We start from the raw sequence: 11985 nt of genomic DNA on the forward strand, positions 1-11985 counted from the left end.
GTGACAGAATAGCACTGGAAATCTCCTTCCCTGAAACTAACTAATGAACAAAGACCTCTAATTTTTTGTACATTTATCAAAATTATTAACCAAAACAGTCAAGTAGAACATACCAATTATATGTTCCTGTCTTATCTTAGAATACAAGGACCTAAATATAGAAACCTTAGCTTCTATATATAGATTTATGCTTTCAGATGCATTCTAGATACCAAAGAAGGCTAATACAAGTGAATTTGAAGCAAAAATTTCCCAAAAGAAAGGAAAGAATCTTAAGAAATCATGGCTGTGGAGGAATAGGAATATCATGTCAACACACTGAATAATTTTTGAAAAGAGATAGAATATTAATTCATTGATAAAGGGTGGGATTCACTGTGTTTCCTGAATCTGAATCATTGCTTTCTGTACTTCTGAAAGTATATAGTTACCATTCATTGTTCTAAACACATATAATGAAAGCCAGAAGATGAAGAATGAAATTTGGAAAAATATTAGAAATTCAAAAATTAAAAACTAATGATAGACTATTGAAAACACATGAAAGAGTTCAGAATTCACTTCTGAAGATTATAAATTATATATCAATTTAGCAAATTACAATCTTTCTCAAAGTTATGTGTTATATATTAGATGAAAAAGTAGAGCAACTATGATAACTTAAAATAATTTTAGAAAGTCCAAAATAACCAAACACTGCCAACCTTTTATGTATATTCACATTTAAAATTGAAAATCTGTACATTTTAGGTTTTCTTTTACCTAGTCCAAAATGGAATATTGTATTTTTCTTATTCCATTTAGAGGCAAAAGAATAAAAGTGGATAGAAAAAAGAATATGATTTTTAACATAATTTTAGAATACAAAAGCAATTGGGAAAACTGAAAATATTTCACTCTTACGAACAGTACTTTAAAAGAAGATGTCCTGAAAAAACCTGTTTCAGAGGTAACACTGGGACATAAGTTAAAATAGGAAAGTTTTTGAACTGAAGAACTTACTGGCTTTACCAACTTTTATTGGTTGGAGTGTGTGAACTTTGGAACTCTTTTTAGGACTGCATGATTTTCATATTCAGTATGCCTGCATGCATATAAATGTATAGATAATTGCTATGCCTTGTATCGAGGATATGAACTGTGTAAAATTACTGTAGGAAGTTGTAAATGATGTATGAAATGAGAAATCTTTGCCCACTGGCAGTACATAGATAGAACAGAGATAGTGACGCACAATCTCTTCTCTGTCATTTGTCATAGTACTCATCTTATAAAAGGCAGAACATATCAATAAACCTGAATGTCAAATATGCATGCTAAACAATATATTGAATTTTCCTTTTTTAGGTCTTACCTCTCTTGAAAACCAGTTTACAAAAACCTCTGAGCCCAAGGGAAATGTAAGGAACTTATACATTAATGATTTCAATTATCCAAATTTCTAAATAGCACTGTGTGAATGTACCTTTATCCTTATACTCAGTGTTGCTGAATTTCTAGACTTGCCATCCAAAGTAAAGCTTTTTGTGAGGACATATAGAGAGGCTTTATCTACAATATTTAACATACAACCATTTAGAGACATCCAAGAGTAGCAATGATACTTTCATCTTGCCTCCCGATGCTTGAAAGACTTCAGATTTCACTCCATTGTTGACTAGCAGAAGCAAATAGAAGCTACACCTTTCTACTAAATTAGTTTTAATATAAAATTCTCATGGCTGACTTCTCAATCCCACTGACCAATCCCCAAATCAAATATTTAATCAAATAATTGTGGCAATTAAACTTATGCAGGTCCAATGTCATCTTGTCACAAAATATACTTGTACCAGGAAAAGAAAAATTAAAAAAAAAAACCTTTACAAGTTGTCACATACTTTTATTGATAGATTACAGAATTTAAGTCTAGAAATTAAAATAAACAACAAATGATTCAAGACTCTACCTATATACTATTTTAGAACCAACAAGATCAAGTAAGCTCAAAAAAGCACATGAAAGCAAAAGCTAAACTATCCTTTTTGTCTTCAAGAAGTTGACAGCTTGCAAATGTAGAGCTCTAAGTATGAGGTGTTTTTCAATGACACCTGAATTTTATTTTTTATGAACACAGAAACACAGAGGGAAATTTAAATATTTATGCAATTGCATCTTCCTCAAATATGAATGTGTTCCTTCATGTGCCACTTATGGTTTTGTTAAAAAAGAAAGAAAGAAAGAAAGAATATGCTAAGGCATTCGACTTTCTTTTTTTACAGTATGTTATTGATAATTCTTTCTGAAAATTGTAAAACAAATATTTCCTTACCAAGAGTTCATCCCTTCTTGGAATCACAACTGATTTTTCTTTTGCCTGATAGAGTTAAAAGTGAAATATCTGATTTTATTTCCCATCAGCAGACCTCAGAGATTAATGTATTTCATTTTGCATATGAGTCACATAAAAATGATGGTATCGTTTTGTCGCTGTGAATAAAGTCAAAGGGCATAAGACAAAACAGTATCTACATTTGGCTTATTTTCTAAGTAGAATGTAAATATTGTCTTATAACAAACACATAAAGAGCAGAAATTTAAAATGTTCAATCTCAAAAAGACCTTTCAAATATTGATCCACTGTTTAGATTATATCTAGAACCCATGCATTTTCACCACCATCTTTAAGGTTAATATACTTATTATACTAATATTGTTAGTTTCATGCTCTCTTTCTTCTTCCTTCCATTACACTTGTCCCATTTTAGTTGGTGGTGCTTCTGTCACTCAGCTGCTACTACCTATTCAGCTACCTGTCCAAGACCCAGTTCTTGTTACTCTCATTAGCTTACAGAAAATTTCTCAGTTTCTCTTTTCTCCTTTTTACCTTCTTTCTAAGTATCAATACACAATAAAACCTTGGAGCCAGCATATTAGCAACTGACTGCTCTCCAATTCCTCTCTCAGGATATTTTCATTTTACATTGTTTACGTGATCAAAAAAAAAAAGCTGGGAAGATGTGGAGGGTACCACGTGGTGGACAATTAAGGAAACACCTGCTCATGTCCATATGTCAGGTCATTATCCCCATCATCTACACGGAGATGCTGTCGAAGAGCATCAGCAGCCACATAGTTTGTTTCCCAGGACAAACGAACCATCGCCACTCTACCCACATGCAACCAATACCACAACAACACTGGGATTAATTTACATGAGGAAAATAGGAAAAAGTCTGGAAGACAAGAAAAACAGGGCCCATTTCTGATACTGATCAGATTCTCTGGATTAAAATGATCAGTCCAGTATGATTCTGTTTGCTTTTAGGTAGGGGTAATTTTTCCAAAATAGTTGTAGGAGTTGTATCATTGGATTATACATTTTTGTTTCTCTTCATGTGTATATAATAATGTCGAAAATGGCATAGGACGTTATACAATTTATAACACAACCACATGGCTCTCTAGATCAGACATCTCCCCTATTAGGAAATACTCACATGAACTTCAATTGACACAACCCAGTTGAAACATTTAAACCCACACGGTGAGGATGAGACTTGAATATAAGTCAAAATGCCCCATAATTTGTCCTTAACCAAAAATTCCATCAACAATAATTGTCTCAGTAAAAAGACCACTTAGGGGCTTCCCTGGTGGCGCAGTGGTTGAGAGTCCGCCTGCCGATGTAGGGGACACGGGTTCGTGCTCCTGTCTGGGAAGATCCCACATGCTGTGGAGTGGCTGGGCCTGTGAGCCATAGCCGCTGAGCCTGCGCGTCCGGAGCCTGTGCGTCCGGAGCCTGTGCTCTGCAACGGGAGAGGCCACAACAGTGAGAGGCCGGCGTACAGCAAAAAAAAAAAAAAAAAAAAAAACCACTTTAATTAAACCAATTTTATTATAAGCCTGAAGTTGCTGCTTATTTACCTAAGCCACACCCTCTACAGGAAGCCCTGTCCTACAGGTAGAATTCTTTAACAGCTCCCTCCTCACTTTCTCTTAGTTTTGTCCATACCTTGTAAATAAATTCTTCAATAAATCTCATCAATTATCGCATTGAATGTGCCATCTATTTCCTGATAGATCAAATCTGCAACTCTGTGCCAGAATTCAGTCTTTTCTACATGTTGTTTTGTTGAATCTTATGAATAAGTATACTGATAATGTAATCCATATTTTACACATAAAGAAACAAAGACTCAGAAGGTTTAATAAACTTTCTCAGACACTCAGCTAATATCTAAAATAGCCAGAACTTAAATTATGGTCTCTTACTCAAGGTCTAGTATTCTTTTTCCTGCTGTTCAGTTTTCTCCTACTCCCTCCTAAATGGCTTGCCCTTGGTAACATCCATCGATGGTTACTATTGAGGGCCTACAGCCCATTGTAATGTATTGACACTGTACCCAGCTAAATTCATAGGTATATAGGAACAACAGGCATGCATCTAACTAGTCGTCATTTTGGCCAAGAATATCTAACTATTGAGCACTAGTAAGGGGTCACATTTTTCACTGTTAGTATCAACACTGAATTTAAGGGCTGTCTCCTTATGGGTCTTTGAAAGCTTTAGAAATAGAATTCCTTTGCTTATCCTTGACAACACGTTAAATAAAATGATGGCAAATGGATAGAGAGACAAGACAAGACAAGATAGAAGACTATTAACAGATCTGGGGGGTTGGGGGTGGGTAAGAGACACCTGACTTAGACCCAGGTGCTGACCATGGAGAGAACACCAGTTCATTTAAAGCTCACTGAGCCAGTCAGTTGGCAAGGCCAGCAGGTAGAATTTTGTGATGGAACACAGGTTCTGGAGTTCCACGGAGCTATACAGATCACCTGAAAACATGTCCACGTACAGCAAAATTGCAAGTTCTGAGGGATATGGGAAAAAATAGTACTAGTAAAAATTAGGTGGGAATCCAGAATAATATGTACTTTTCATATGTGTTTGGGGGAGTAATTAAAATAAAATATATAAAATATGCAACCCAGAACTTGGTGCAAAATGTATGGGTGGTATAATGAAAGCTATGGAGAAAGATGCTGACAACCATGGCTCTGATAAGATGGTCTCAAGATGTGAGTTGAAACTAAGATATAGGGCAGTGGCTATCAGAGATCTTAACTGGAATAAAAAGAAAAGTGGGAATCAGGCATGAACTGATATCATGGGTCAAATATAAGCACCTACCCTACAAACACTTGGGCTCATACAAAATTGCAACAGAAAAATGATGCCTGCTAACAACACTTCCACAGACCTCTCTCCACAGGCACTCTGGTTTCCTCTGCTATCCAAGCTTCTAAACTTATGATACAGATTAGATCTATTTTTCCCACAACCAACCTGCAACCCAGAATTACTGTTCCTTTCTTATCAACACCCTTATTCTGAAATTTCAGGTATTAGGAAATCTGATGTCACAATTGTTCAAGAGATAAGGACTTTTAGGGTTAATGTCTTCTCCTCAAGATGTTTGTTAACCTAAGTAATCTTCAATTGGCTAAGTATTTTAATGTTTTCAGGAACTACTCCCATAAGTCCTGGAACATTCATTGGTAACCATTAGCAGCACAGAGAAGGTGAGTTTTGTTAGGTTTGGGGTGGACTGTTGCTTCCCAGAGCCTTTTGAGGGAAAAGGGAAGTTTTGGGGATTGTGTCTCCATTTATGCCTCTGCAGGAATTATTAGTTTCTCTTGTTACAAGGAGTCAGAAAATTCAATTGAGTTCAAATAAATAATTAAATTCTTCATAATTATTCAATTTTCTAAATTAATTTGTACATTTAATATAATTCTCAACCTTAAATAACCTGAAATAGATTTTTTTCTTGGAGCGTGGCAGAAATTGGTAGTAAGATTAATCTAGGAAAGTAAAGAGGCAAGAATATTTTAAAATGTACAAAAAAGAAATGTGTGTACAAACATAAACTATTACAATTCATTAAGATTAAAGCAAGGTTAATTAAAATATGTATTTGAGACAGATGTACAAACTTCTATACATGTGTACAAACTAAAAAAATAGATTCAATACTAATATACTATACATACATATTCATATATACATATTCTATACATATCTATGTATTCATATGTATGTGAGTATATATAATTAAAGGAAGTATCATTAAAAATGTAAATAGTGGTGTTGGGACCATTTATTAGCATTCCAAAAAACTGTAGGTCAATACAACAAACAATACTCTATAAATGCTAATTTTAAATGTTCAGTTAAAAACTACAGGGAGGGTTTCTCTGGTGGCGCAGTGGTTGAGAGTCCGCCTGCCGATGCAGGGGACGTGGGTTCGTGCCCTGGTCTGGGAAGATCCCACATGCCGCGGAGTGGCTGGGCCCGTGAGGCATGGCCGCTGAGCCTGTGCGTCTGGAGCCTGTGCTCCGCAGTGGGAGAGACCACAACAGTGAGAGGCCCGCGTACCGCAAAAAAAAAAAAAAAAAAAAAAGGGAACTAGCCAAACAATAGCAAAACCACCAAAAATAATTATAAAATTCTGGAGGACTAAAACCTTTTAAAATGTGAGATTATAAGTAAAGTAACAACAGAAAATATTAACAAATTTGGTCATTTAAAACTGCTGACATGTACACACTGCTATATTTAAACAGATAACCAACAAGGACCTACTGTATAGCACAGGGAATGTTGCTCAATATTCTGTAATAACCTAAGTGGGAAAAGAATTTGAAAAAGAATAGATACATATACATGTATAACTGAATCACTTTGCTGTACACCTGAAACTAACACAACATTGTTAATCAACTATGCTCCAATATTAAATAAAATTTTTTAAAAAAATAAAAATAAATAAAACTGCTGAAGAGTAAACAATATAAAATTTAAAAAAATGCAGCCAAAGGGGAATATTTGCAGCAAATGTTAATGTAAAATAAAGCATTCTTAAAAAAGGAAAAAGAAACTAGAACTATAGACAAAGGACATTATATGTAATTCAGACAAAAGGAAATACCTTTTAGAAATTAGAAATCAGAGAAAAATAATCATCATATATTCTAATCAAAAAAATGCAAATAGCAATGAGATATTTTTACTTATTAAAGAAGGCAATTTTTTTTCTTTTATTTTGACTGAGTGTTAGTATCACTAATATTCTTGGCACCTGTTTAAGTTGATAAAAGTCATCCAGAAAAAAACTAGAAATATCTTTCAAAACTATAAATTATTTACTCTTGATTGAAAATCAGATCACTTGAAACTTTAGGCATATAGATGTTGTCTGATTCTAAAAAAAAAGACAGTCTTTAGAGAAAAACTTTATAAAAGCAAAGAATAAAAAGAAAAATCATTAGTAATTAACTATAACCCCACATACAAAATTTACCACATGTAAAAGTTTGGTAAAATTTCCTTGACAGTTTCGTATGTATACAAAATTGAGCTCAATCTATAAACATGATTAAGCTCTTAATATATAAATGTGTGTATATAATTCAGTTTTTGCTTTACTTTTTCATTGTAATATCCTTAAAGAGTGTTGGCAAGAGTCATTTTAATGTTGTATAGTCCTCTATTGCACATCTATGTCATGATTTATTCCCTCATTTCTTTATTATTGGACATTGAGGCAATCTTCAAATTTCTAAATAATAATGTCAATGATAGAAAAAGTTCAGAAACAATCTAAGTTTAATGTATGAAGAGTTAAAATGTAATACATCTAGCCATAAAATATAATAAATCTACAATATGATGGAAATATGTTTATGATATGATGTCAATGCATCAAATTGCAATGTGGAAGTTAGCCCTTCTAAGAAACTGTGCCTGCTTCATTACATTGTACCAGTACAAAATGTTCATCTCACTCCCATTTAATAGGTAGGAATTCTAGTCTTGTTTGTACTCTGCACCTCCAGTTCTACAATGCCTCTTCTTCAGGCACCCTGTGAGCACCCAAGATAGATTAGTTATATGACTGAGTAAATCTCTAATGAAAAGACTAAAGATTAACAAAGCTTTGCTCGTGTTGTTTATCTCTTTTTCTGCCAGTTAATTGTTTTCCTTTCTCTTGTTGGCATGTAGGCATTCTTTACTCTTGGGCTTTTGGGTTAAGAGCAAATGATTTTCAAAAGATTTGGAATATATATCACTTCAATTCTATCCTGAGGTTACATTGAGAGAGCAACAGTCCAGGTGAGGAAATCAGCATTAGAGATGTATTTGGTTCCCACTTGTCTTGGCACACAGAATATCAGAGTTAAGCTCAAGAACTAGATTTCCATCTGATGACACCTGTGATAATAGATGGCAGTCAGACATGCTTTTAACATTAATACCAAATTAGAATAGAAAATAATGCCTATCTTTCTTGGAAAAAAAAGAGAAAATTTACCAAATACAGCTTATAGACTCTGAAAAGTGGGTTTAATTTCAACAATCTAATGTTGAGAAATGTTTTTGTCTCTAGCAGTTAGAAAATCCTAAGTCATCTAATTCATTTCATTTATGAATGAAATATGGTCGAAAATTTAGGAATGCTCAATCTCTGTCCTTTTGTCTGTTTTGTCGAAGTGTCCAGAAAGATGGGTATACCGTGCTTCAAACACCTACACTTTTGGTGCCCAGATCGTCCTTAACATCCTGGCTTATTTGGACTGTGCATACAGTCCAACAGAGCATCTCTACTTTGCTTGTAACTGTCAACAGAAAGGGTGCCTTGTGGTCACACACGAGGGCACAAGTCACCCAAGTCAAAGGACAGGAAGAGATGGGATATTTGTTATTCCTGTCAGTGATAAAGGGAAAGAGCTTTGCCTTTCTTTCTCAAAAGTTATGCATGGCACTGCCCAGCAGACTTTGAGAGAAAGCAGAAAACTTAAAAATGAAGGAATGTGGAAAACATCATAAATATTACTACTTCTGTTGAAGAAATTTTGCTATTTATAACGACTTCACTGTGTACATGACTGTGTAACATAAGCCTTGTCTGCCAGTTTATGCATGCACGTAATTATTCCTTCAGGGAAATAGATTCTTCACTTAAGAGTGAGAGAGGAAAACACTATTTCTTTTCCTACCAACATGGCAATGAAAGCCGGATTAAAAGACGAGTTTTTAAAATTTTGTTTTCTCAGTTCATGAACACACACACACACACACATACACACGCACGTGCATACATACACAATAGTGACAGATGTAGAGCTTTAGAACGTTTGAAAAAACATGGCATTCTCAGTAGCCCACAACATATATTAAATCCTGACTTTGCACTCTTAAATTAGTCTCATGGAATTAATATTTACCTTAATGCTCTTACATAATTTTGGTCATTAAACATGCCATCGAGCTTCAAGTTTTTAAAATATAGAGACAGTAACTCATTCATCATTGTAGCCACAGCACAGTTCAAAAATGTGAATCCCAAATGTAAAATAGATAGATAGTGGGAAGCAGCTGCATAACACAGGGATATCAGCTCGGTGCTTTGTGTCCACCTAGAGGGATGAGATGGGGGGATGGATAGGGAGGGTGGGAGGGAGACGCAAGAGGGAAGGGATATGAGGATATATGTATACGTATAGCTGATTCACTTTGTTATACAGCAGAAACACACCATTGTAAGCAATTATACTCCAATAAAGATGTTTAAAAAAATGTGAATCCCATGCCAACTATGAAAGGAAAATTCTACTTAACATTTTTATAGGTTATTTCTACCACATATAAGACCAAATTATTCAAGTTTCATGTTTTGAACTCAACAAGTTTATAGAACCATAATATTCTGAATTACAACTCTTGTTTTTAAAGAGTTTCCTCTTGGATTTGAGTCTGCTTTGATTCTTAAGAGAATCCTCAAAAGAAAACAAGTTTTTGATTTGAAAGATCACTCATTTGTGTAACATAGCAAAACCAGAAATTTTCAAATAGCAAACCAATATATACTTAGAGCCATCAAAATATCCTATATATTAATAGGGGCAGGTAAAATTTACTGAGTACTTACACAATGCCAGGCTCTGTGCTATTCCACAGAATATTTAAAAACCATCTCTTGAGGCATCTCTCCCTGTTATTATAATACCCACTTTATAGAAAAGGCAAACTAGGTCTGAAGAGGTTAATAACTGGTCTAGGATCACGACACCATATTAACTAGAGCTAGAATTCTAACCCTCTTTTCACTGATTCCAATGCTTCCACTCTTATGTACTTCACTCTACTGTTTGCTGAATAATAATTGTGCACCTCTGACATTCCGTGTCTCCAACATTATAGGTGCCAGCACGCTGTATTTGCCTATATCCTCATCCTCATGGTTGCCTAAGGGGGGAAAAAAGTAATCTTTAACAAACCTGAATAACCAATGTTGAGATCAAAGGCCTGTGGTCCTTTTAAATCATATTTTAATCAAAGTAAATATGTATTTTCTTGCTTAACACGTATTGAGCACCTACTGTTTACAAAGCATCCTGTACACATAAGTAAATGTTATAATTTTTAATGAAGCAAAATATATATATTACCTCAATAGACTATACACCTGTAATAGGATTCGGCGTGATGGGTATCACCAATATTCACATCATCTGCAAATCATGAGTAAAACAAGTAATTTTTAGTGAATGTCTTTTTGAACAAAAGTGAATGCAGAAGAAATAATAAAAGCAATCATTGATGAGAATATAGAAAGTTAAGCACTAAATCTTATCTAAGGAGTAAAAAACAATACATTCTCCCACTGAACCATAGGTTTATACTTGATCTCATACAATAGCATGTAAATGCAACAACTAGAACCAAAGAATACAGTTGTGGAAACCATCAATAACTCCTATTAATGTTACAGAAACACGTAATTGAAAACAGATCCACTCACATGGAATATTTGGATTTTACTAAATTTGTGCATCTTCTACAAACCCATCAGTAAAGTCACACCACTGAGAACAGTTGGGGTCTGGACATCAAACCACCAAAGAAGCCTAGAAGATTAAAGCTGCCACGTTGAACATTCTGACATCTGTACCCTAGGATGTATTAATACATCTAACTCTGATATGTTTACTCTGTTTACCCTAGGACAAAATAGCTAGAAAAAGTCAGCAGACCTTGGCCAAGGATTCTTTCTCCTTATTTCTTAGCTAGGAGAAAAGATGGAAGAGCTGTTTCTCCTCCATTGATACAGACTACATTTTTACTTCCTTGGATTCAAAGACCGGTTTTTACTAAGCGACTACTAGGGAAGCAGCAGGACAGTGCTCAGGGGAAGGCTGAGTCTCATGTCTAGTACTTAAGTGCTCTATCAACTTGCGCAAGTTATTTCACCTCTCTGCTTTAATTTCCTTCATCTGCAAAGTGGGGATAATAACAGTATCTACCTCAGTGGGAACTTGAATGGATGAATGTGACAATGTAAGTAAAGCCCTTATCCCACTGTGAACACGCAATTAGCATTCACCTCACTTCCCAACCATCATCAATGACGAAAATGGTGGCTACGAGCCTCATTGTACCTGTTTCCTATAAGAATCCACCAGCCTTTCTGTTCTGACTCCCCTCCCACGGCAGTCTCCTAGTAAGTGAACTGTTTTATTCCATGGCGAACATTCCAACTAAGCCCCTTCTCTGTGACCCCCCAAGGAAAGGGAGAATAAGGCTAGACCCGGAAAGGTATCCTGATGCCCCCTGAGGACATTATGCTAAGTGAAATAAGGCGGTCATAGAAAGACAAATACTGAATGATTCCACTTATGTGAAATATCTAAATGGTCAAATTCATAAAAACAGAGAGTAAAATGGTTGCAGGGGCTTTGGGAACATGGACATAAGGAGTTAGGTAAAAAGTTTCAGTTAGGGCTTCCCTGGTGGCGCAGTGGTTGAGAGTCCGCCTGCCGATGCAGGGGACATGGGTTTGTGACCCGGTCCGGGAAGATCCCACATGCCGCAGAGCGGCTGGGCCCGTGAGCCATGGTCTCTGAGCCTGCATGTCTGGAGCCTTTGCTCCGCAACGG

The sequence above is a fragment of the Phocoena sinus genome, chromosome 17, assembly GCF_008692025.1.
Source record: "Phocoena sinus isolate mPhoSin1 chromosome 17, mPhoSin1.pri, whole genome shotgun sequence".
Lineage (NCBI taxonomy): Eukaryota > Metazoa > Chordata > Mammalia > Artiodactyla > Phocoenidae > Phocoena > Phocoena sinus.